This window comes from Podarcis bocagei (assembly GCF_964188305.1).
Source record: "Podarcis bocagei genome assembly, chromosome: 10".
Taxonomy (NCBI): Eukaryota; Metazoa; Chordata; class Lepidosauria; order Squamata; family Lacertidae; genus Podarcis; species Podarcis bocagei.
This window is the reverse complement of record NC_138135.1, coordinates 64,984,524-65,011,273: the sequence shown is the minus strand read 5'-3', so window position 1 is coordinate 65,011,273 and position 26,750 is coordinate 64,984,524. Positions and strand designations below refer to the sequence as shown.

At 44.6% G+C, this 26,750-nt stretch overlaps 1 long non-coding RNA gene across 1 annotated transcript; it reads right to left on the bottom strand.

Moving 5' to 3' along the window:
- Nucleotides 1–21,460: 21,460 nt before the first annotated feature.
- LOC308596063 lies at nucleotides 21,461–25,677 on the bottom strand. Its single transcript, XR_014012294.1, has 2 exons — nucleotides 25,188–25,677; nucleotides 21,461–22,131 (listed from the first exon to the last, which is right to left on the bottom strand). It is a non-coding gene; the product is annotated as an uncharacterized lncRNA (long non-coding RNA).
- Nucleotides 25,678–26,750: the final 1,073 nt, after the last annotated feature.

Below are 26,750 nucleotides of genomic sequence, written 5' to 3'. Positions count from 1 at the left end.
GGCAGTTTCATTTCTGGACCTCGAGGAGTGAAGGTGATTTGGGCCTGCAATTTGGACAGCATATCTCTACCTAAGAGAGGTATTGGACACTCAGGTATATACAAAAACTGATGGGTTAAACGATGTCCCCCAATCTGGCATTCCAAAGGTTGGAGGAAAGACCTCTTAGCTGACTGACCAGTGGCACTTTTAATGACTACACTTTTGGATGCCTTTTTCTGCAATAGTTCTGGGAGTACTGAGTATTCAGCCCCAGTATCAATCATAAAGTCTATTAAATGGCTTCCTAATTGAATCGTGACCGTGGGCTCCTGGAAGCCTAACTTTATGGAGTCTGGTCGTTCCTAGTCTTGGGTAAAATCCTCCTCTGCCAGTCCAATGACATTGTCCCTACTCCGTACTTGTCCAGGTCTCTGATATCTTCCATCTCGGATCATTCCCCGTCCCCGTCCCTGGTTTCTTGGGCCGGAGCCTGGGCCTGGGCCTGGGCCTGGGCGTACTTCTTCCAACCTCAGGGGTTCAGGACACTCCCGCTTCCAATGACCCTCCTTCTTGCAATTCGCACATTGATTCCTTCCCAGTGGTGGATTCCTTCCCCGCCCTCTTCCTCCATTTAAGGGGCGGTAGTCTTGCTTCACTGCTGTGGCTAGCATTACCATCTTTTCCTTCTGCCACTTCTTCTTCTCTTGCTTCTCAGCCTCATCCCTATTCCGATAAACTCGGCGTGCAATGGCCATAATTTGGCTCATCAGCATCCCTTCCCATCCTTCTGATTTCTGAATTTTCTTACGAATGTCAGAAGCGCACTGGGCCACAAATGTAGCAGTAATCATTCTGCTGTTTTCAGGGGCTTCAGGGTCAAAAGGAGTCCATATACGATAGGCTTCTTGCAGCCTCTCTAAAAAGTCTCCTGGACTCTCATTTGGTTTCTGTTCTACTTCTGAGACTTTAGACATATTAGTGGGCTTCTGGCATGCCCTGCGGATACCTTGCACAAGCGTCTGGCGGTAAGTGGTAAGTCTGGCCAGGTGAATTGCATTGTTTGGATCCCAATTAGGATCTTCCAAGGGAAAGTTGTCTTGGAGATGACGGTCAATATTAAAAATATTTCCCACTCTGGCCTGCTCACGCAAATATATCTGTGCCTTTTCAATTATGTCTCTCCTTTCCTCAGTGGTGAACAGAGTATTCAGGAGCTGGCGGCAATCTGTCCAAGTAGGACTATGAGTATTTATTATTGAAGTCACCAAGTCCATCATAGCCTGAGGTTTTTCTGCGAAAGATGGGGTGTGTGTTTTCCAATTCATCAGATCCGTAGTTGTGAATGGAATGTACTGGAGGGTTGAAGTTCGAGGTGGCCGTGGTCCGAGTTGCCCGTTAACCAGCACAGGCTCCTCAAGTGCATCAAATACTCTTCTGAGAGGGGCTACTACGTGATCTTTCTCTTCGCTTTGCTCTAGGGGCCTCAAATCATAGGGGATGGTATTTGTCCCAAGGCGTTCTTTTAGCAGCCTTATACGCCTGGCTGTATTGCTTGCTGACCGATTAAGGTCTCCCTGTAACTTCTGTAATAATTCTCTAGGACTTGGATGTACAGGAGTTTGGGGTAGGCAATCAGTTGTTCCACTAAAAGAGACTGTAGATGGAGTTCTACTGGGACTCACAGGTGGAATAACCGCTTCTGCTTGGGCTTTATTATAGGCCTCCAATGCCTCCTGAAGATATTTATCATAATCTATCAAGGAATCAAGTTCTGTGACTCCAGCCCCATTATTCATTCCACTTTCTTGCCTTGGGGTTACAACTGGTGGAGTGTTTGGATTAGGCTCCCTTCGATGTGGAGCATAGGGTGGAGGTGGAAGCAGCTCTTCCTCTGGTCCCTCAAAAATGGGTTTGAGTTTATTTGGCAAGATTCCTTTCCTAGCTTCGGCTTTTACAGCCAATAATTTGCATCGTTTGACTTTGCATTCCCTTATCCATGGAGGATTTTTATTTAATGTGCTCAGCCAAGAATCTATATATGAAAATTGTTCTGGGCACCCTCCAGTTTCTTTGGCGATGTTAGACCAAAGTTTGCTTACTAAATTTATATCAAAGGTTCCTTGAGATGGCCATTCAGTATTTTGCTTCGGCCACTCTAATTCACATAACGTTCTCAGGCGCTCTGGCGTCATTTTGACTCCATACGCCCCTGAGAAGGCTTTCTTAAAATTATTTAACATACATTCAAGAGGTGTATTTTCCCCCTTTGAACCCCCAACTCCCATTGTATGGCCCTGTGAAGTATCCACTCAGTCACTCACACACACGCTTCGTGGGTTTCCATGCCTAGTGAAGTCGCCTTACTAGGAACCGAAGTACTGCCCACTCCACACTCAGGTCAGCTACAGATTGCTCTGTACTTTCTCACACATACAATGCGCTAGATACTTCACCACACACTACCTCCCATTCTTCCCTTTTCCCCCCACCAGACCACCATCTGATATACCCAACCACCTAGCGTACTCAGTTCCCACTTACTGAGACGCAGAAGTTTGATCAAGACTTCTCTTCCTCCCAATTAATTGGAGGGCCAAAAATCCCTTTGTGCACTTACCCTTGGTTGGTTCTGTTTCCCCCCGGTCCGTCGCCGCCAGTGAGCAGGGTATCAGACAGACGAGACTTCTGCGTTCCCCCTGGAAAAATTTACCAGTGCGCGCTGGGTAAGCAGTTTAGAGATCCGCTCTCTTGTACCCTGCCCAATAGGGCGAAGGGGCTGCGTTCCAGCAGACCACTTATCCGAGTCACAGGAGCACCATAAAATGTAGCACCCTGCTTGTGGTTAACGCTTAGCTGGAATGAAATATTCAACGCAGCAATAGAGAAATTAAAATAATAATTTATTTGTCAGACAAATAAATGAGAGGCACAGTGGTATATGGTTACCAAGCTCTGGCCTGGCCTCCTGCCATTATGGCCAGCACTTATATTCCCTTAATCCAGCCCCCTTTGCTCCTCCTGTGGCTGCCTCTGTCCAATCAGCCTGGTTGGATTTCCTATTGGCTGATTGCTATAACCAATCCTAAAAGATACACCCATATCCTCCTTTCCTTATATGGAACACAAAGAGCTATATATTGTTACATCTATAAATGACAAATAAGTAGTAATATATCTTACATGTGTCTCAACAAGGAATCTTAATTACCAGCTCACCTCTTGCCCTCCTTGCCCTATTGCCTTCTAAAACAAATGGTTAATCTTAAATTTTTATCTTAAACATATGTCAAGGATCTTGAGTTTCACATCAACATTGAAAGATCTCCTTCATTTGAAGGTTTCTAAACAAATGCCTGACAGCTATATATCAGGACTGCTTGGATGGCGTCTTCCTGTCTGGCAGGGGGGCTAGACTGGTGGCTGACTTAATTTCAGGATAAATACAACTCTTACAATTATATGAAATAAGAATTTAGCATTTCTTAAATCCTTTGCATAATTACATTTAAGCAAATATATTTAATACATAACATAGGTAGCCTTTTAAAAGGAATAAGGCCTTTGTAAAGTAGAAAAGGAACTCAGTAAAAAGGAACACAGTAAAAAACCGCTTTAAAAGAAGCCTCTTCAGTTTACACACACCCCCTTCAGCCAGCTGCTTTTCCCAACATTTATTGCCCTCTAACTCTCTCAGTTTAAGAAAGAAACAGCTTTTAAAAAGGACTTCCCAAAAATGCTCTCTTTCTGCCAGCTAAATGCTTCTCCATTTGGTCTTTAACCTTAGAAAGAAGATCTGGCTCATTTTACTGGGAGGCACATTGGTATTATTTTACTATTTACCAACTATTAATTATATTTATCTCTGCCTTTTTTATCTTCTGTAACATGTAGGGTCAGTGTCCTCACTCAGTCTGTAATTCCAGCTTTTACGACTTTGAGAATTGTTTTCTGCTATAAATCAAGGGGCCCCTTGTCTAGGAGGAAAACATTGCCTGTGTTCTTTAAACAGCTGGCCTTCTGCCTGGCATGAAACATTTGAAAATCTAAGCCCATTTAATTTAGGAACCTGATCAAGATATAAGCCAATATAAGCCTTGATTAAAAATGCAGTCTATATTCAGATGCCACACAACTAGCAGGGAGAAACTTATTTAAAGTGCTTGCGAGGAGCAACAGCTATTTTCTCTTTCAGTTTTCCTGCGGCGAAACATTGCAGCAGACCTGCCGATCTTCTGTAGTCCATTACCGACACAATGGATGAGCAGTGGTTTGGTCATGAATCATACAGGGAGCTAATATCAATCCCCTCTGCGTTTTATGTAGCTCAGACCTATATTCACCAAGACTGGTGAGGTCCATTCACAAGTGCAGGAATAATGTTCTACTTCAAATGTTTAGGGATGGGACACTTAGTTTGGTATTCTTCACAGACTGGATTGGACAGTGTCATAGCTGTTTGTTTGTTAGTTTTTTAAATAAACGTAAGCTACTTTTCAGCTGGGAGGGACGCGGGTGGCGCTGTGGGTTAAACCACAGAGCCTAGGACTTGCTGATCAGAAGGTCGGCGGTTCAAATCCCCATGACGGGGTGAGCTCCCGTTGCTCGGTCCCTGCTCCTGCCAACCTAGCAGTTTGAAATCACGTCGAAGTGCAAGTAGATAAATAGGTACCGCTCCGACAAGAAGGTAAACAGTGTTTCCGTGCGCTGCTCTGGTTCGTCAGAAGCGGCTTAGTCATGCTGGCCACATGACCCAGAAGCTGTACGCCGGCTCCCTCGGCCAATAAAGCAAGATGAGCGCCGCAACCCCAGAGTCGGCCACGACTGGACCTAATGGTCAGGGGTCCCTTTACCTTTACCTTACTTTTCAGCCATCGCACAACTTTGGGTAATTATCCTTGCGGACTTTCTTAAGAAAACACTTCAGCTGGCATTTTAAGCAACATGCTGAGCCTTGAATTGTTTTTTTAAAAAAATGGTGTCGAAGGAAACTTTGCTTAAACACAAGGAGAAAAAGAATGTGTTAATGGATCTTCCACCATCTCCATCTCTGCCCAAAGAATGTGGTGCTTGCATGATTTGAGAATATTGTATGATGAACACTGCAGAAGTGATTAGTTCAATTTCTCCATTCAGATAAATCCCAGGAGAACAAAGAAAAACCTTGCTACTGCCCATTAAATAACAGGAAACATACGGCTCAGGAAATGTTAACATGTTTGGATAAGGCACCCTCTCCCCCTTCTAAGGACTAATAATGCAAAATGATTGGGGTCAAGGCATTCCCATTTTGTCTGCTGGTGTGTTTATTTTGCCTAAAAACATAATGGACCAAAAATCTTGCTATCATTAAGCCCTCAACTGTGCAGGCGAAGTACTTTATAGCAAGCAGAAGAATTGAACATAACACATACGTTTCCCTCCATTCAAATGGTGCCTGAAACACGAGGCAATCATCACAGACTGATGCTGCCTGGTGCAAGGAATGCACATAGCATTTCAAGTTGCTTTATATTAGGCATTTGAGTAATGAAATTGTGAAAGATGTTGCTTTTTTTACATTCATAATTATAGAGGAGAACAGATGGTGAAGAGGTAGTTCAAAGTAATAGAGATCAATTAAGTTAAACGATCGTGCTGCCAGCCATCCTTGAAACGGAGGTGAGCTGATTTTCTGTGGTTCTTAGGTAGAAAATAATAAGCCAGAAGTATGTGGCCTGCTGTATAGTTCTTTCAAAACATCCTTTAAGTGCCAATACAATTTGCAAGCAGAGTTGGTGTTTGAAAAGATAACAAGATATTCAGCCATCAGGCACGCTTTCATTTCAGTGCAGTGGTACCTCTAGTTATGAACATAACTCGTTCCGGAGGTCCGTTCTTAACCTGAAACTGTTCTTAACTAGAGGCACGCTTTCACTAATGGGGCCTCTTGCTGCCACTGTGCCGCCGGCACACGATTTCCGTTCTCATCCTGGGGCAAAGTTCTCAACTCGAGATAACTCTTCCAGGTTAGCAGAGTTTATAACCTGAAGCGTTTGTAGTCTGAGACGTTTGTAACTCGAGGTACCACTGTATTGTTCAAAGGGATGGTCTAGAATTTGGGCCAGTGGGCATATGTGGAATTTTTCAAAATGGCTGCTGTGGAGACCTTGCGTACTTCAAAATGGATACCGGGGAGGGCATAGGTAACAGGAAATGGATATTTCCTAAGACTGTTCACACATCTTACTGGCACCTGTGGCCCTGCATTGGCATACCTTTCAACAATTTTCCAATGAAATTAGGGACGTCCTATTATATTATTATTATTAATCCCCATTCCATATGTCTGGGTTGCCCCAGCCACTCTGGGCGGCTTCTAGTACATATAAAATCATGATAAAACATTAAACTTTTTAAAGGGCGGCTTTCAGGTGTCTTCTAAAAGTTGCATCTCCTTGGCTCGGGTGGGGGGGATCAGATTGATGATATTCTCACCCCCTTCCATTGCAAGAATCTCCTGATCTGATGTTGCGTGTCGAGGTCCCCAGGTCCACCCCAATAACTCACACATCACACAGAAGTTTTTGTTTAAGATTTTTGGCATAATTTTGGCCACAACTTTATTAAAATACAAATTTGTGAGTGGTTGCGTAGGCATTGGTTGCGACTATCTGCCCCCACCATGGGGGACAGACTGACATTCCGCACACCTGTGAAAGTCAGAATGGGGGAATACACTTGGGGTTTACGCGGAGCAGGGAACCTGCCCTCACCCCAAATGCAACCAGGAGCTCATTGCTATGGCCCGAGCCCCCTTGACAGAGTGGACAAGCAATAGTTAGCCCCCAATTCCTTTAACGGAATCCCTTGCAGCAGCAGCATTAGAGGGGCAGGCACAGCCAATCCATGCCCCTCAACCAACCAAACCATAAACCAATGCCTAACCGCAACCTTACAAGTTGTGACGATTTGCTACGCAGTAGGCAAAAACCAAATGGCCCCAGCCAATTAGCCAGATGGACAAAATTCCTACCAGGCCCCTGCCCCAAGAGCAGACGACCCCATGACAGGCATAGCAAGGTCAAAGCGAACAACCCTATTCTAGGAAGGGAGGGATGGGCAATCTGATGCACGGGCGAAAAGAGGAAGCCCTAGCCTCGTGCAAGGAGTTTTACTATTTCTGGCTGTCAATCAAAAAATAGCAACATTAACTTCTTCCCAACAACAAGGGGAGCCCCAATCGTATCAGTGGCCAACGATCAATTAGCCCGCCCCCCAACTTTGGAGTGTCCTGGTGGCCCCCACCACAACACGTGCTCTCCATGAAGGAGAACACCCTTTTTGAGAAAGGAGGGGGTGGAAACTGCTCTTCTCTTCTTCCCCTCCTGACTGACTACCTGACTGTGTGTGGAGAGAGTCTTATCTATGTAGGGACTAGATGACTGAGTGGGAGCTGTAACACTCATGCAAGCCAGTAGTTCTTTAGTTTGTAGTAGCTGTTAGAAATAAAAGGAGTTATGCTTCACAGCTAGCTTCCGCGTTATTTATACTCTGTTGAGTCTGGTGCTCACAATGCACAGTTGTGGGTCCAGTGCACTGAGATCTGCTTTCCAGGATTGGAAGGTCTTTGAAAGTGCTCTAGTCGCCTAGCCCAGTCGGGGCAGAACCAGTTATTGAGCCCAGTCGCTGACATCCGTTGAAAGGCGTACTGACACGGATAACTTCAAACCCTCCAATATTTCTCCAATGAAAATCGGGATGGCCTAAAGAAAAGCGGGACATTACAGGATCAAATCAGAAACTGGGACAGCTTCTGTAATTCTGGGATTGGAAAACAGGGACACTTGGAGGGTCTGAGAGTGCTTTACAGAAAACGAAATGCCCCTTGATCCTTGTAGGAAATGACAGGTCTGAGCATCTTCAGAACCATGAGCTTTGCTGCTGGATCATTAGCCTGCCTATCTAACAGACTCCCTGGAAAAGTGGAAAGACCCACTTGGAGCGTCTACGTTGGTGGCCCGTCATCTGGGGAAAGAGGGTGTATCAGAGAAATATTATCTAGCCTATGGATGATGTACCTGAGAGCATTTGTGGGCGAGATCTGGGCTTGCAATGAACCATGAGGGGAGATTTGGAGCTGAGCACTGATTTCCCTTCCCTTAAGCCACAGGATGCATGAGAGGAAGCAGAGATTAAGCCTTATAAGTGGTAGCCCAAGAAGAACTATGCTAGAGGCAAACTGCAGGGCGGGCGGGCAGAGAGAACAACACTTGCTGTGCGTGTTGAAAGGAGCAGCATGCAGCTTTTCACAAGCCAAGGCAACTCTGCAAGATGCAGGCCGACAGTGTCATGTTCTGATCTATTCTCCCTTCTCAAAAATCAAGTCTTGTGCACTGGAAAAATATAACCTCTGCACAAGCAGGCTTGTGGCCAGTGATCATTGTCTCAGAGAGATGGCTGCTATCCTCCCACTGCCCTCCGGGTAGGCGTCCGTGCTTTGAAAAGATGTCAAAAAATATAAGCTCAACCAGTTCAACATTCTAGTACAGTCATACCTCTTGTTATGTCTGCTTCAGGTTAAATCTTTTCAGGTTGCGTCCCATGGCGACCCGGAAGTACTGGAAAGGGTTACGTCCGAGTTTCGCCGCTCGCACATGCGCAGATGCTCAAAACAACATCACGCGCATACGCAGAGGCGGTGAATCACGACCCACGCATGCGCCGACACACAGACGCGGGGTGCATTCTGCTCATGTTGCAAACGGGGCTCCGGAATGGATCCTGTTCGCAACCAGAGGTACCACTGTATATAGGGAGAATGGCGATGGGTGAAACCTGTCATTGTTGAATTTTCACGTGGCCTGACAGCCATGAAAGGATGGAAACAGGATTTAGAAGGGGGCAAGGCAGTCTGCTACTGAAAGGTGAACGAATCTGCATTGATTTAATTCAGGGGTGCTCCGAGCTGCAGGCCTCCCCATTTGTTTTCCTTCAAACCATGCCGTCCTGCCCCACACCTGCCATATGTGGTGCGAGGTATGGGCACTGCTATTTTTCTAGGAAAAGAGGTATGGGAACTGAATCTACCCTTCAAATTTACACATCCCAAATTTTGTGATGTGGTTCTCTGACAAAAAAATGAGCATAAAAAGAGTGTACATTAGGGGAAAGGGTGCACAAAAAGGCTTATACCCATTAAAAATAATGTATTATACTGGGAACAATTGCTTGCAAAATGTTGGGATACTGCCAGGGAGACAAAGTCCATCATGGCCCCACGTCGCCTCCGGACGTCCATCGATCTCCTGTAGGCACGCAGTATCCAGAAATAGCTTGCCACATTCCAGAGCTGATGCACGCTCTTATCAGCAGATAATGCACAGCGAAAGATGCACGCAGGAGAGCATTATTTGAGTTTATTCAGCGTTGGTCAGAACAAAGAAAAAACATGACCGCCTGCTTCAGTGTTCAGGCACCGAGAGAGAGAAACGAAAGCAACAGAAAACATAAACTTCCTGTGAACAGGAAATACGCAGACTCTGTGACTCATAAAGCCTGCTCCCTTTTAAGGTGGAACGGAAATATCCTAACACAAAATTGCATGCATTAGGAAAGTTGTGTAAAGAAATGTGTGTATTTGATGAGTCACATGTCTATCGGTTTTCATGTGGACTCCTTTTTTTATGAGGAAATGGGGCAAACTGATGGGGAAATTGAGAAACTGAAAGAAACAAGAAATGCAGGTTTGTCCAACCTAGCTTCCAATATTGCTTGAAGAGGTTTTAATGGTTTTAACTGGGTTGGAGAACTTGTGGACCTTCATTTGTTGTTGGGCTTCAACACTCATCAGCTCTGCCCATCATGGCCAATGATGGAGGCGATGGGAGCCATTGTCTAACTACACCTGGAGGGTGACAGATGTCCCATTTTTGCTTTGCAGGCGCTGTGGGTTAAACCACAGAGCCTAGGACTTGCCGATCAGAAGGTCGGCGCTTCGAATCCCCGCAACAGCGTGAGCTCCTGTTGCTCGGTCCCTGCTCCTGCCCACCTAGCAGTTTGAAAGCACGTCAAAGTGCAAGTAGATAAATAGGTACCGCTCCGGCGGGAAGGTAAACAGCGTTTCCGTGTGCTGCTCTGGTTCACCAGAAGTGGCTTAGTCCTGCTGGCCACATGACCTAGAAGCTGTACGCCGGCTCCCTCGGCCAATAAAGAAAGATGAGCGCCACAACCCCAGAGTCGGCCACGACTGGACCTAATGGTCAGGGGTCCCTTTACCTTTACCTATTGCTGTTTTCCAGAAAATTGTGGATGCAGCCGGCTCTCTTTGTCAGTTGTGCAAGAGGCAATCTGTTCCGTAGATAATGGGGGGAAATCCTTGTTGGTTGTGTCACAAAGCTCTTTGCCCAGATGTTGGGAGCCATTGATGAAACGGATCTTAGTGGGTGGCACAAAGGGCATTTTCCACATGTGCCTCCCACCCCCACCCCCAAGCATGGGCAAGCATTTCCCTGCAACTCAAAATATTGTTTCCCAAACCAACTGATGGCTTCTCCAGTAGAAAGAAGTCACTCAAACCCCCCTTGCCTTATTATTTATTGCAAAGCTACAATGGATTTTCATAAACGGGTATGATGATAAATGACTTCTGAAACTTACAGGCACACACAGATTTGATAAATGTACCAAGTTATGACAATCTCTTCTTTCCCCCTTAAATAGGAATAGATAGAAGGATGATATTTGATTTTTTGCTTCTAAGACCAAGGTCCCCGGCAATCAAAGATGTAGAATGGAAGTTTAAATTTTGTTCTCTCTCTCTTTTTTTATTCAGATTAAATATGTTTCCAGTGAATCCTGAATATTTTTCATTAGTATAAACGTTTCTAGTATGTTGTTATAGCACATTTCTCCCTGTTGTCCAGAGTTTGAGCATCTTCAAAGTCCATGGCGCCTTTGGTGAAGGCTGTTCTCCAATTGGAGTGCTTGCAGGTCAGTGTTTCCCAGTTGCCGGTGTTTATACTGCATTTATTAAAGATCTGCTTTGAGAGAGTCTATAAACCTCTTTTGTTGACCACCGGCATTACGCTTTCCATTTTTAATCCCGTAACTGTTCCTATCCATGGCTAGATAGCAGCTTAGGAATGTAGAAAGTTATCTTTTGTTAAGAAACATCATTGGTCCATCTGGCTCCATCAGTTTGGTCTCTGACCTCCAGATATTTTCGACTCCCACTCCACCAGAGCCAATAGTCAGAAATGATGGGATTGATTTGGGAAGAATGGTGTTGTAAGAAAGAGAGGATGCAAAGGAATCTTAAAGTGATCATTCTACTGCATGGACTCACCGCTGCATTTCGCTTTGCAGTTTACTCAGAGTCTAGGAACATGACACTTCCAGACTACTGTTGCATAGGAGGAGAGGAACTTGTTTAACTTCATTTCATGCGTACAGCCATGACTGGAATGGTAAAGGGAAAGGCACTTGAATTATGGGGTGAAAGGTTGTGAAAGGTCAGAACTCCTTTAATAAACTTCACAAGTTCACAAGCTCAATCCCTGGTTTCCCCGAGTTTTAGCCCTGGTTCCCCTCTAAAAACAGTGAGGCTGTCATAAAGTTAAGGTAGCCTCCTCTACCTCACTACTTTCTTCTTCTTCTTCTTCTTCTTCTTCTTCTTCTTCTTCTTCTTCTTCTTCTTCTTCTTCTTCTTCTTCTTCCACATTTATTCAAAAGTTACAATACAGCTTTGCCCAAAGCTTTATTTGTCCAATCGACTCCTCAATCCCTCATCACTGTCATGTTCATTCACCAAATACCCTCAATAGGAACCCAACAGCCAATCTGATCTACTAGACATTTTCAATTAACATACAGTGGTACCTCGGGTTACATACGCTTCAGGTTACAGACACTTCAGGTTACAGACTCCGCTAACCCAGAAATAGTACCTCAGGTTAAGAACTTTGCTTCAGGATGAGAACAGAAATCGTGTGGCGGCAGTGGGAGGCCCCGTTAGCTAAAGTGGTACCTCAGGTTAAGAACAGTTTCAGGTTAAGAACGGACCTCCGGAACGAATTAAGTTCTTAACCTGAGGTACCACTGTATCACCTCCACAGACACCTCTGTGATGATGGTGGCATGAAAATATCCTGTTCTTCTTTGATAAAAGAGGGAAAAAAGAGAAAAAATGAGACACCTCATACTTGTAAGTTGATCGCTGAAAGGGAAGCTGCCAATGCTAAGGGAAAATGGTTTGAGTTTGTCTCCACAGTTATTTGGAAAGATAGTAGTCCTGGGGTCAGTTATTTCACTTTGATCACCTAGTATACTCCGTGATCACCCTACTTGCATGCTGTGGTGATCAGTTTCCGAAAGGACGGCAATAGTCACCGCATCGTTCTTTGCAACCGGGAGAAGAGACATCTTGTGTCTTGCCAGGATCTTGCAAACTTTCCTACGCTTCCAAGGTTGGTATTAGTAGCATACGTAATCGTATAGCATACGTAACAAATCGTATAGCATACGTAACAAATCATCAGTAAAACAATCACAAATCAAACAATTACCATCTATGTAACACGATTAACAGAAGAACTAAAAAATTAGCTAAACATCACAGTTAGAACAAAAATCATATTATAGGATTCACAAAGTACGACAGCATTCTCATCGATAAAACAATATTCACAACATTAACAAAATAGCAACAAAACAAACAAACAAAGTCCTGTTGAATTTGCTTATCTTGCTGCATTCTTTGAGAAGAAAATTTGCCAATTCTGTACACCTAGAAAATAATAATATAATAATAATAATTTATTATTTATACCCCACCCATCTGGCTGAGTTTCCCCAGCCACTCTGGGCGGCTCCCAATCAGTGTTAAAAACAGCACAGCGTTACATATTAAAAACTTCCCTGAACAGGGCTGCCTTAAGATGTCTTCTGAATGTCAGGTAATTATTTATCTCTTTGACATCTGATGGGAGGGCGTTCCACAGGGCGGGCGCCACTACCAAGAAGGCCCTCTGTCTGGTTCCCTGTAGCCCACTTCTCGCAATGGGGGAACCGCCAGAAGGCCCTCGGCGCTGGATCTCAGTGTCCGGGCTGAACGATGGGGGTGGAGATGCTCCTTCAGGTATACAGGACCGAGGCCGTTTAGGGCTTTAAAGGTCAGCACCAACACTTTGAATCGTGCTCGGAAACGTACTGGGAAAACAACAGGATTTAATTTTTGTAGTCCCACTAGGTCCTTGAATCAATAACTGATGCTATGGAGGATCATGTATTAGAGGGCAATTGCTTTATGACCCAGCTGCCATCCGTAGCAAAGCTTCGTGCAATATATAATATATTTGAAAACATTGTGTGTGTTCTGCAAGCAGAGGTGCACATTTCTGGTTGCTACTCTGAATGCATACCCTCCCCAAGTCTAAGTGTGAAGAAACAACCAAACTCCCACAGATCAACATTCCAACCCCCTTGGAATGCACTGGAATGCTGCTGGCTTGCGGGTGGAATGCTTGCCATTATTGTGAGTAGACCGGATGCCCAAAGTTTAAATAATTTTGTTGAAGAACTGACCCACTTTGAGATTCCTTCAGTAGTCTGTGGAGCCTGGGTTACAAGTGTACCAAATTACAACTTTTTGAGGTAGACATTTGGGGGTTAACACTATGTCCTCTCCAGAAACAAAAATATATCACCTGTTTGGTGATTAGGGTGAGGTCAGCTTCCACCAAGTTAAGAAGGTGACCACTTGAAAATAATAGCAAGGGGGACAAAAGCCAGAAAGGTACTGGTTGGTGTCCACCAGAGGATCTCAGGAAGAGTTGTAATCCAATGGTAGAGCATCTGCTTGGCATGCAGAAGGCATCAGACTCAATCCCTGGTACAGATGGGCGGGGAAGATGATGATAATAATAATAATAATAATAATAATAATAATAATAATAATAATAATAATGTTGTTTAGTCGTTTAGTCGTGTCCGACTCTTCACGACCCCATGGACCAGAGCATGCCAGGCACTTCTGTCTTCCACTGCCTCCCGCAGTTTGGCAAAACTCATGCTGGTAGCTTTGAGAGCACTGTCCAACCATCTTGTCCTCTGTCGTCCCCTTCTCCTTGTGCCCTCCATCTTTCCCAACATCAGGGTCTTTTCCAGGGAGTCTTCTCTTCTCATGAGGTGGCCAAAGTATTGGAGCCTCAGCTTCACGATCTGTCCTTCCAGTGACCACTCAGGGCTGATTTCCTTCAGAATGGAGAGGTTTGATCTTCTTGCAGTCCATGGGACTCTCCAGAGTCTCCTCCAGCACCACAATTCAAAAGCATCAATTCTTCGGCGATCAGCCTTCTTTATGGTCCAGCACTCACTTCCATACATCACTACTGGGAAAATAACAACAACAACAACAACCCCTCTACAAACATATCAGGAAGAATTCTCAATAAACAGGTTGCCAGGAACCTCAATCTCAACCCCAAATCTCCAGCCTCCTAAAACAGCTCTGTAGGGCCAAAAAAAGAGACTGTGTTCCAAGCACAAATCTGAGAGAGAGAGACAGAGAGACAGAGGGTGGGGGGGGGAGAGATATCAGGTTTAGAATACCTGCAAATGTATCAAAAACAAAAGTATGATTATTACACATATCTGAGGAATTCCCGAGCCTTCAGTGGAACGAAAGACGAAAACAATCCGCCCCTTAGGGCTGACTAGAATTGAGCTTTGGTGATCACCACCATGCTTTCATCAACACCCTTAGCAACACCCCAATGTGAAGATTTAGAATCTCACTCTTCTCTTCAGCTTACAGATGAAACCTGGCAGCTCTGAGGGTGTAATTAGAAGAGCAAGGTTGAAAGCCAAGAGTATGAAAGCCAAGAGTCAGCATTTAGGAGAGAGGAGCTGGCAGAAAAAGCTCACTTGTGCCAGGAGAAAATGCTGTATTTAGAGGAGAGCGGAGCTACTCTGCCAAAAGCTGGTGGCACTTCCATCGTTCTGTGTTGGGATTGTTTATGACATAGTAAATACTCTGTGTGGGATGTCATGTGGCAAATGAGCCATAAGCCCTGAGAAACTGCACAGTTTGCAAACTTGAAAGCTTTCTTTGTAACGTGCCGGGACCTTGAACCAGTGACTCTGTTGCACAATCAGGGCAGAAGGAATGTACACACTGATGTCTTTCTGCTTTGCTGCAGGATCAGGTGACCTAAGGAACCAATAAAATACCAGCTGCTCTTAAATAACTTTATATAACTAATGTCTCTGGCACCAACTCTATAGGGCCGAAGTGTCTCCAGCCCTCCCTATATCTGTGGGAAGGGGTCCGATTAAAGTGCAGAAACCAAAATGCTTGTTTACAAAGCTATTGCACTACCAACCTCCAACTCCTCAAAAGATTCTGTCAATGGTGTCTCCAAATTTTTTTACGCATCACTTGGGAAGATAGGCAAACTAATGCCAGTATAGTGGAAGAAGCAAAGATTACCAGTGTCGAAGCAATGATTCTTCAACATCAACTTTATTGGACTGGTCATGTTATGCAGATGCCTGATTATCAGCTTCCAAAGCAACTACTCCATTCTGAACTTAAAAATGGAAAGCGTAATGGTCGTGGTCAACAAAAGAGGTTAAAAGACCTTCTCAAGGCATAAAGTAAAATTAAAATAAAATAATGTAGTATAAACACTGACATCTGGGAAACACTGGCCTGCGAGTGCTCCAATTGGAGAACAGCCTTCACCAAAGGTGTCATGGACTTTGAAGACATTTGAACTCAAGACGAAAGGGAGAAACGTGCTATAACTACATACTAGAAACGTTTATACTAATGAAAAATACAGTGGTACCTCAGGTTCCATACACTTCAGGTTACAGACGCCGCTAACCCAGAAATAGTGCTTCAGGTTAAGAACTTTGCTTCAGGATGAGAACAGAAATCGTGTTATGGCAGCGTGGCAGAAGCAGGAGGCCCCATTAGCTAGAGTGGTGCTTCAGGTTAAGAACAGTTTCAGGTTAAGAACGGACTTCCGGAACGAATTAAGTACTTAACCCGAGGTACCACTGTATTCAGGATTCACTGGAAACATATTTAATCTGGAAGGCATGCTTTGCAAACCCTCACCGTGATTAGTTCCTGTCCAGAAACCTATGTCCCCACTGTGGAAGGACGTGTGGATCCAGAATTGGCCTCCACAATCACTTATGGACTCATTGTTAAGACCGTGTTCATGGAAGACAATCTTACTCAACTACAAGTGATCGCCGAAGAAGGAGGAGGAGGAGGGAGCGGAGGAAGCTATCATGGAGCTGAGTGCAGCAAGGCTTCAGTTGTCAGTTCTTCCTGAACGTGAGTGAGGAAGAGCTGCCAGTCATTAAAATTGCTCTGTGCTAGGGTCCATGCTTGGCCTCCTCCTGATGATGCAACATTGCATGCATGTTGTGGACATGATGTCACATGTGTGCGCTGGCCCCCCCTCAGATCTTAGGCACAAGTCAATGCCTCTGCTCCTGCCTGTTTTTTTGCCTGTGAGGCTGAGCAAGGCTCTAGCTCCATACAGGGTGAGGATCTACAGGTACGTACATCACTTTCACTTTAACTTACTGCGTTCCATCATACCTCTCCTCCCTTTCGACTGTTGCCCATAGGCTGGCCTTCACCAAAGCGAGGTTTAACATTTTTCCCTCCAATGTCCTGAGACATAGATTCTCAAAGGGCCAAGCCTCCGCCATGTGCGAATGTGATAAGGAGACGACGGAGTCGCTTCAGCACATTATGTTCACTTGCCCCTTATTCAAGGTGCCACGGGCAAATTTGTTGGGATCAATCATACAGAAACTAGAGGGTACCCCACCAAAATTCCACCTTGCCCAAATCTTGCAGGATAAGGATACCCATACGACCCTGAAAGTGGCTAGGTTCCTGGTCGCTGTCCTTACCCAAAAGCGTTGCCAAGGAGCACCACAAGCTAATTAAGGCGTAGTATGCCATTCCATTTTATAGTATTTTATTGTTATAGTAGTGTTTTAGCGGCTGTTTTTTCCCACGTGCACAGGCTGTTATTTATGTCTTGTTTTTATCTGTATGGGCCTACGGCCGTAATAAATTATTATTATTATTATTATTATTATTATTATTATTATTATTATACGTACGGCTGAAAAAGCCCTGGCTCTGGTTGAGGCCAGCCTAACCTCCCTGTGGCCCAGGATCTCCAATATGTTTTTATTTGAGGACCATAAGGTCCTCCGTGGGACATACCAGGAGAGGTGGTCCTGTAGGTATGAGGGTCCTAGGACATAGATTCAGGCAGGCTAAAGAAAATATTATACCACACAATATGTAAGGTATTTGCACAAAGAGTGGTGATGACCTCTAATTATGAAGGCTATAAAAAAGGATGGTCATCCATTCTCTGCTTAAAAACCTCCAAGGAAGGAGAGTCCACAACCTCCCAAGGGAGATCATTCCACTGTCGAGCAACTCTTCCTGTCAGAAAGTTCTTCCTGGTGTTTAGTTGGAATCTCCTTCTTGTAACCTGAAGCCATTGGTTTGAGTCCTACCCTGCAAAGCAGGAGAAAACAAGCTTGCTCCCTCTTCCATGTGACAGCCCTTGAGATATTTGAAGATGGCGATCATATCTCTTCTTTTCCAGGCTAAACATACCCAGCTCCTCCAACCTTTCCTCATAACCTTTCCTTCATCTTGGTTGCCCTCTTCTGTACACATTCCAGCTTGTCAACATCAACATATATGATGGATGTTTGGTGTGGGGTAGATGGTCATGACTCAGCTGAAGTGGACTCATGAGCCAATTGGGAAGGCCATTTGGCAAGTCTAATTAGGTCCATAAGGCCAGAGTATTTCTTCCCCAGTCCACACTGATTAATAGTAGCTCTCCAGGGTTTCAGAAGGGGGTCTTTCCCAGCCCTACGTGGAGAACCGACCCTAGGATCTTCTGCATCCAATGCAAACTATGGACCTCTTCCCCTTGATGTTCTACTTGTAAGCCTCCCAGAAGGAAGCTAGTTGGCCAGTGTGAGAAACGGACTGTGGAACTAAATGAACCATTCGTCCGATCAAGTTGGCTTCCTCGTGTTCTTCTGACTGTTCTTCAGAAGATGCACAGACACACAGAATGTCTTCAGAATGCATGGATGATATCTTAAAAAGCTTTCACTCGTAATAAAAAGCTGACAAGCTCGTAAACACCGATAGAACATGCAGAAGCTCCCCTCCTCTCTTTTTTAATACAAGGAATTTTATAGCCACAGTAAAGATTTAATGGTTAAGTTTTTCCACACACACACACATATGGATAAAAACATATCACGGTGAGAATAAATTAAGTGATTCATATAAGAGCATTTCAATCTTTGACATATTTTTCTCAAAGTGAGAAGACGCCAGAACACATTACTCACCTGTTCATGTAATTATGAAGCTTGAAATATATAGCTGGTGTCAAAGGATGGATTAAATTCTACTTATAGACTAATCATGTTTCTCCTGTATGTCTTCAAAAGGTTTCATTTCGAGAATTATTATTTTCATGCTGTTATGTAATTGCAATTTGAAGCAAAAGTTGATTAGTTTTACAGAAGTATATTTTATATAAATCCCATACTTAAATTCTTCTAAACCTACTCAGGTTCAAGGTGGGAGGGAAATGCCTGCTCTTGCGAAAGATCACACTTTCATTCCACTTCAAGGAGGTCCTCTAAACTCAATTAGCCTCACTTAAGACCTTGGTTAATTCAGATGTATGCGATGTTTAGAACATACAAAGTTGCCTTTTCCCCAGTCGTACCATTTGTTCATTCTAGCTCTAGTTTTTTTTGACTATCAGGGCTCCGACATGGTTCATAGAATCATAGAATCATAGAGTTGGAAGAGACCACAAGGGCCATCGAGTCCAACCCCCTGCCAAGCAGGAAACACCATCAGAGCACTCCTGACATATGGTTGTCAAGCCTCTGCTTAAAGACCTCCAAAAAAGGAGACTCCACCACACTCCTTGGCAGCAAATTCCACTGTCGAACAGCTCTTACTGTCAGGAAGTTCTTCCTAATGTTTAGGTGGAATCCACTGCTCCATGTCCGCTTCTCTGGAGCAGCAGAAAACAACCTTTCTCCCTCCTCTATGTGACATCCTTTTATATATTTGAACATGGCTATCATATCACCCCTTAACCTCCTCTTCTCCAGGCTAAACATGCCCAGCTCCCTTAGCCGTTCCTCATAAGTCATCGTTTCCAGGCCTTTGACCATTTTGGTTGCCCTCCTCTGGACACATTCCAGTTTGTCAGTGTCCTTCTTGAACTGTGGTTCGAGGTTCAGGCCTTTCCCAACAGTCAGTCCTTGATTCTTTTCAGCTGAAGATCGCAGGTGTTGAGAGCATGGCAAAGAATACGCTCTGCCACTGAGTCATGTTCTGTCCCCAGTGTTGATGGAATGTAGCTGGAATTGCACAATGGCATGTTACCGGTGATGGCCATTTTGCGTGCGGGTTCCATTCCTGGCATAAGTGAGCCCTGCCCCATTATGCTTTGTTACACCCCTCCATTACCATTCTGCCCCCATTATTCCCTCTTCCGGGTCCAAAAGGACCCACACATCGGCAATCACACATAATTTGGACATGCCTAAAATGGTCGCCGCCTGTAGTTTGGATGAATAGCTAGAAGGTCTTGTCTTGTGTATTCTACATGTGCCAAGACACATGCAGCAACTCCTGTTGGATGTGCCTCACACAGAGAATGTTTCTTTTTAACTGGTATGTATGTGTATACATGGGACATGGGTGGCGCTGTGGGTTTAACCACAGAGCCTAGGACTTGCTGATCAGAAGGTCGGCGGTTCGAATCCCCTCGACAGGGTGAGCTCCCGTTGCTCAGTCCCAGCTCCTGCCAACCTAGCAGTTCGAAAGCACCTCAAAGTGCAAGTAGATAAATAGGTACCGTTCCGGTGGGAAGGTAAACGGCATTTCTGTGCACTGCTCTGTTTCACCAGAAGCGGCTTAGTCATGCTGGCCATATGACCCGGAAAGCTGTACACCGGCTCCCTCGGCCAATAAAGCAAGATGAGCGCCACAACCCCAGAGTTGGCCACAACTGGACCTAATGGTCCCTTTACCTTTAATGCACCACAAATGTAGCATTCGAAGTGGGCCACAGGACATACGCTTTTTCAAATGTTCACTTACCAGGTGGATTTAAGGCTGTTGCTAAGCACTTCTGCCAAGATATTTGGTCGTCACCTTTGATGAAAAATGGGACAAGGTGAGATGTCAACAAACTGGGAGACATATAACGTCTTTTGTTCAAAGGGCCTGGAGAACATCATGAACCTTACCTTCGGTAAGTGTGTGGCGCCTTGAAGACTAAGACGTTTATTGTAACATAAGCTTCGTAGGCCAACCCGCTTTGTCAGATGCACAAAATATTATCTTCAGTTGCCGGATGCTGTATAGAGATTGAAGTGGGACGTTTTTTTCAGGGGGAACTTGCCGGAGCTCAGTTCAGAAAGCAGCAAAGGAACATTCTGTAGTAAGTGGATAGAGAAGAAGAATATCCAACAAAAAGCTGCTGAGCTGGAATTCATATTTTGAATTTGACACCATTAGACTCGGGCTGAATGGAAGCTGTGACTGGTTCAGTTGTCCCTCATGTGATGCTCATTGTTCATCTTGTTTAGCTAATTCATTATCACTTGGAAGCGGGTCATAGCAACTCTGACGAGGTCTTCTGCCCATTTGCAATATATCTGACTCTACAAAGTAATGTGAATTCAACACACACCTATATCTTGCATTTCAAGCACATAAAGCTTGCATTGATGGGTGGCGTAGTTCATTCCTATGTGTAGCTGCATGCATGCATTAGCACATACACACAGCCTGCCAACTGTCTTTAAGATGTTGGGTTCTTGGGCCACATTCACACCATACATTCACAGGACCCTGATGCCACTTCAAACCGTCATGGCTTCTTCACCCAAAGAATTCTGGGAGATGTCATTCCCAGAGTGGTTTGACAATCAAGGAACTGGGAACTGTAATTCTGTGAAACAAATAGGGGTCTCCAGTGCTTTTTTCGGGGGGCGGGGACGATGCGGGGGTACACATACCCCTAAACATTTTGTGAATCTAAGTTTGGCCTCATTCAGGGACAGTATTTCAGTATCAATTTCAATTGAATTTCAATATTTCAATTTCAATATGAGTAGGAAAATTAGAGTACCCCTAAACTTTCTTTTTAGAAAAAAAGCACTGGCTTCCTAACAACTCCCAGCACCCTTAACAAATTGCATTTGCAGAATTATTATGCGAGGGGAAAGCGAAAACTGTTTAAAGAGTGATCATAGTGCTTTAAATGTATGTTGTGAATGTGGCTTCACCCTGCAATCCAATTAATGCCAACTCAGAAGTTGATCCTATTGAACTCAGTGGGACTTACTCCCAGGTAAGCATTGCAGCAAAAAAGAAAAAGAGAAAAGTGTGTCTACGTTTCTGGATTTTATTTAGCAGATGCCCATTCTCCAATATTCCTGCATCAAAGCCATGACCCCACAGCTCTTGCTTACAAGATATGTCTTGATTCATTCCATCTTTTCAAGCAGAGTGCTTCTCCCCACATCCTCTGAAGCTTGCAGAAACAGTTGTCAGGCCAGTGCATGATGTGGGATTAACGCTATGCCCTGCAACTTAGCATCCTCCATTCTGCGTGGTCCTGTCTGCCATTCCTGGAGACCTGATCGATTGCAAGCTGCCTTTCCGAAGCCAGAATACAGGAAGCTTCCGTGAAGGCATGCCTGAAGTGCAAGAGAACAGCTCCCTAATCTTTCGGCTAAGCAGGAATCGCCGAGGGCTAACCTTCCTATTGTTTGAAGCTGCTGCCGTTAGCTTGACTTGGCAGCCGAAGGTCAGATGCAAACACCAGCGGAATCTGGAACTCACTCAGACTGCTCACGGAGCTGTAATGCTCATTCATGCTGATAGCATAGACCAAGCTGGCAAGGCACATGTCCCAACCCAAGTAGTCAATGCTAGCAGTGTGCAAAAGGACAGATTCACCAACTCAGCTGCTCTGCTTCCAGAGGGTTTCTCTTCTGGTCTGTTGATTTCACTGCTGCACCCTTTCCCCTGTCTCTCCACAATCTATATTGAGCAAACTTTTTAAAAAACAAACAGACATCAACTGCAGAGTACCAAATATTTTATTTTCAATACAGTTGGTGTATGTGTGTGTCTGGGACACTGAGTCAAGGGCTGGGGCCCTTTCACAGGTCAACATAGCTGTCAACTTTTCCCTTTTCTTGCGAGGAATCCTATTCGGAATAAGGGAATTTCCCTTAAAAAAAGGGAAACGTTGGCAGCTATGCGGGGCAACTTGATGCAAACCAATCATTTAACAAAGTCGGTGGCTACAGAAAGGTTCGATTTCTTCCCCTCGTGGAGCTAGGCTCTTCATATTAAAAAAAAGGGGGAAAGGTTTTTCAGTTAAGCTTGGTTGCTTATACAAAAGCACTCATCAAATTGCTTGCTACGAGAAGCTTCAATTTTGAGCAGGCGAACTCCATTTCTGCAATCCTGCACACTTCTATCAAACTCATCTCCTCCGACCTCCGGTTCCTAATGTGCCTCAAGCGTGTAAAGCCAGGTCATTAGCAGGAAGGAGAAAGGGAAAGCTTTTCAAATGCGCTCATCTTGTGATACAAAACGTAGCTCGTTTAAAAATTCACTTTTCGGTCATTTTCTTGCCGCTTCTCGGAGGAATATATTGCATCTCTGGGGATAAAATGCTAGTCGTTCTATGAAAATAAGATTTCTATCCCTAAGTGATATCGGAACGAAAAGATTGCACACGGTCTGAGTGGAAGCATAGGTAATTGCAGTGATTATATAGGTAATCCAATCTATTAATGTTTAGGACAGTTTGGCTAGGCCCTATTATTTGATAACATGAGTGATAGGGATGTGAATATAACAAAAGCCCTGCAGGGTCACAGACTTGCAATAGACATTGGAAGAGCCATACTTGACCGATGGTTCAACTAGACCAGCATGCAGCTTCCTACAGCATCTAACCCAGGGGTGACCAACTTGGTGTCTTTCAGACTACAACTCCTATCGTGCCCTATCATGGCCATGCTGGCTGGGACTGATGAGAGCTGAAGTCCAACAAAATCAGTACTACATTGGTTTCTCTAACCAGAAGCCTCTGAGATGCTCACAAGCAGGACCTACAGTCCTCTCCAGGTGTTGCTCTCCAATAGCATGGTGCCTCTGGAGACACTTTGGCCCAGTATACCTGAAGGAGCGTCTCCACCCCCATCGTACAGCCCTGACACTGAGGTCCAGCTCCAATGGCCTTCTGGCAGTTCCCTCACTGTGAGAAGCGAGGGAACCAGGTGGAGGGCCTTCTCGGTAGTGGTGCCCACCCTGTGGAACACTCCCCCCATCAGATGTCAAGGAAATAAACAACTATCTGACTTTTAGAAGACATCTGAAGGCAGCCTTGTTTAGGGAAGTTTTTTATGTTTGATGTTTTATCACATTATTGTTGTTGATGATGATATTCTGTTGGGAGCCAGCCAGAGTGACTGAGCAGAGAAAACCCAGCCAGATGAATGGGGTATAAATAATAAATTATTACAATTATTATTATTCATACAGTCACGATGAAGGAATGCGGGTGGCTTGCCAATCGGAAGGTCAGTGGTTCGAATCCATGTGACGGAGTGAGCTCCCGTTGCTCTGTCCCAGCTCAAATCCATGTGACGGAGTGAGCTCCCGTTGCTCCTGCCCACCTAGCAGTTTGAGAGCATGCCAGTGCAAGTAGATAAATAGGTACCACTATGGCAGGAAGGTAATCAGCGTTTCTGTTCGCTCTGGCTGGACTTAACTGACCAGGGGTCCTTTACCTTTTTTTTTTTTTTTTTTACAGTCCTGATGACTAGGAACCATTGATAGATATAGATTCTCTAAAGCCATCCAAACTGCGTCTTCATGATGGACTCGATGGCCCTTGTGGTCTCTTCCAACTCTATGATTCTATGATTCTATGAAAGTTGTTCAGTAAGAAAGGTAAAGGAAATAAGGAGATTTTGCTGACCACCAATTCCAGCAATGTGAAAAGAAACAAGCACAAAGATGCATAGCAGCACTGTCAAAAGAGAAGGCATTTACATATGTGTTATGGATTAAATTTCAAATTTTTAGGTTAAAAAAGATCACCCCAGTCAACTGAGTAGTTAACATTTCAGAAGAAAATGAAATGTGCTTTGCATTTTTAAACAACAACTTAGACAGGGTTTCCCAAACTTGGGTCTCCAGCTGCTTTTGAACTACAATTCCCACCATCCTCACTAACCTCTGGTCCTGCTAGCTATGGATGATGGGAGTTGTAGTCCAAAAACAGCTGGAAACTCAAGTTTGGGAAACCCTGACTTACAGGACGATCCAGGCCAGAGTTAAAAGCTGATCATATGCTCCAATTTTACCATGGGGCTGTGGTCAAAGAAGCCAGGTCTACTCTTGTGCCTACTCTCAAATTCAGTATGCACTCCCCCTGCCCCCAATATCCCAAATTCAGTTCTTTGTCCTGCTGTCATGCCTTAGTGTTCACATGTGCACTGTCACAATTAATTCATACATGTGTACCAACAGTAAAAGGGGCTCAGGTGATCTATTTTATTTGCAACGGGCCAAGAGCATAAGGTTCTTATTGTGCCTATACAGTGGTATACCTCGAGTTAAGTACTTAATTGGTTCCGGAGGTCCGTTCTTAACCTGGAACTGTTCTTAACCTGAAGCACCACTTTAGCTAATGGGGCCTCCTGCTGCCGCCAGGCCGCTGGAGCACGATTTCTGTTCTCATCCTGAAGCAAAGTTCTTAACCCGAGGTACTATTTCTGGGTTAGCGGAGTCTGTAACCTGAAGCGTATGTAACCTGAAGCGCATGTAACCTGAGGTACCACTGTATACTGTTTGTCAGTTTGGCAACCTTAACTGCGAGCAAACGGAGGCATTTCTCAGCCACGTGTAAGTCGAATCAGTATTGTTCTCGTACGTGTTTGCAAGGTCACTCAAGGATAATAATAATAACAAAAAAAAGCTGCTTACTATGCAGCTTGTGAAACTGGCATTTCTAAACCCACGTGGAACAAATGGAATCTCGTATTCAGCAGGTGTGATTGAAAAACAGGAGAGGAATGATGTTCTTAACCCGATTTGCTCCCTTCTGAAAGGGGTTCTTCAGGCAGGTAAAACGTTGTCTCCTCACATTTGATAACTGCCCGTCAAGGTCTATTTCTGTTCTCTCAGGTATGAATGATGACAAAAATAGCTTCCTCATCCAGTCGCAACGTTCTGGAATCCATTTAGCAATGACACTGGATGTTTGAGGTTCCATGATGCAAATTTTAAAGGTGTGTGTGTGTGTGTGTGTGTGTGTGTGTGTGTGTGTGTGGAGAGAGGATGGATTCTTTCTCACCTTTCATTTGAAAGCTTCACAGATCAGCTGAGCATTTGAGGCGACGGACAACCTCGGATCCTATCAACCTCAGACTGGCGATTACAATATGTTTTTTGGAGTTAAGACAAGTTGAATGGGAACATGCACAAACATTTTGCACATTCATGTGTGGGAAATCCAAAACAGCAGTTTTCATACTTTATATCCACAAGGCCCACTTGAGAAGCCTGAAAGTTACTGAGGCCCACCAGTCAGAGATCAATCTTGGAGACCAGCCTATGCTATGGGAGGTGGAGTTTGGCATAATCAACTGTCAATGTCTATCATCATTTCTTACCAAGATCGATTCCATCTTCGGAAATGGTTGTGTCTCGCCAGAGTGGTGCATGCTCTAGTTATCTCTCGTTTGGACTACTGCAATGCGCTCTATGTGGGGCAACCTTTGAAGGTGACCCGGAAATCACAACTAATCCAGAATGTGGCAGCTAGACTGGTGACTGGGAGCGGCCTCCGAGACCACATAACACCGGTCTTGAAAGACCTACACTGGCTCCCAGTATGTTTCTGAGAACAATTCAAAGTGTTGGTGCTGACCTTTAAAGCCCTAAACGGCCTTGGTCCAGTATATCTGAAGGAGAGTCTCCACCCCCATTGTTCTGCTCAAACACTGAGGTCCAGCGCCGAGGGCCTTCTGGCGGTTCCCTCGCTGCAAGAAGCCAAGTTACAGGGAACCAGGCAGAGGGCCTTCTCAGTAGTGGCACCCGCCCTGTGGAACGCCCTCCCATCAGATGTCAAAGAGAAAAACAACTACCAGACTTTTAGAAGACATCTGAAGTCAGCCCTGTTTAGGGAAGCTTTTAATGTTTAATAGACTATTGTATTTTAGTATTCTGTTGGAAGCTGCCCACAGTGGCTGGGGAAACCCAGTCAGATGGGTGGGGTATAAAAATTATTATTATTATTATTATTATTATTATTATTATTATTATTATTATTATTATTAATTTGTGACAGTGTCTTCCTTGTGGCCAAGAGTTACACAGCTCAGATTTCCTATATTACAGACCCTCTGAATGTCCCTATTTTCCAGGGACAGTTCCGGAATTACAGACGCCATCCCAGTTTCTGATTTGATCCTGGAAGTTCCCGCTTTTGGATGTCCCTATTTTCACCAGAGAAATGTTGGAGGGGAGTGGATTGGACATCCCTCTTTTATCGGAGAAATGATGGAGGGGATAGTAATAGGGTGTCCCTCTTTTCACTCGAGAAATGTTGGAGGGTATGCTATAACTGGCACAGATATTGGCCCTGGAG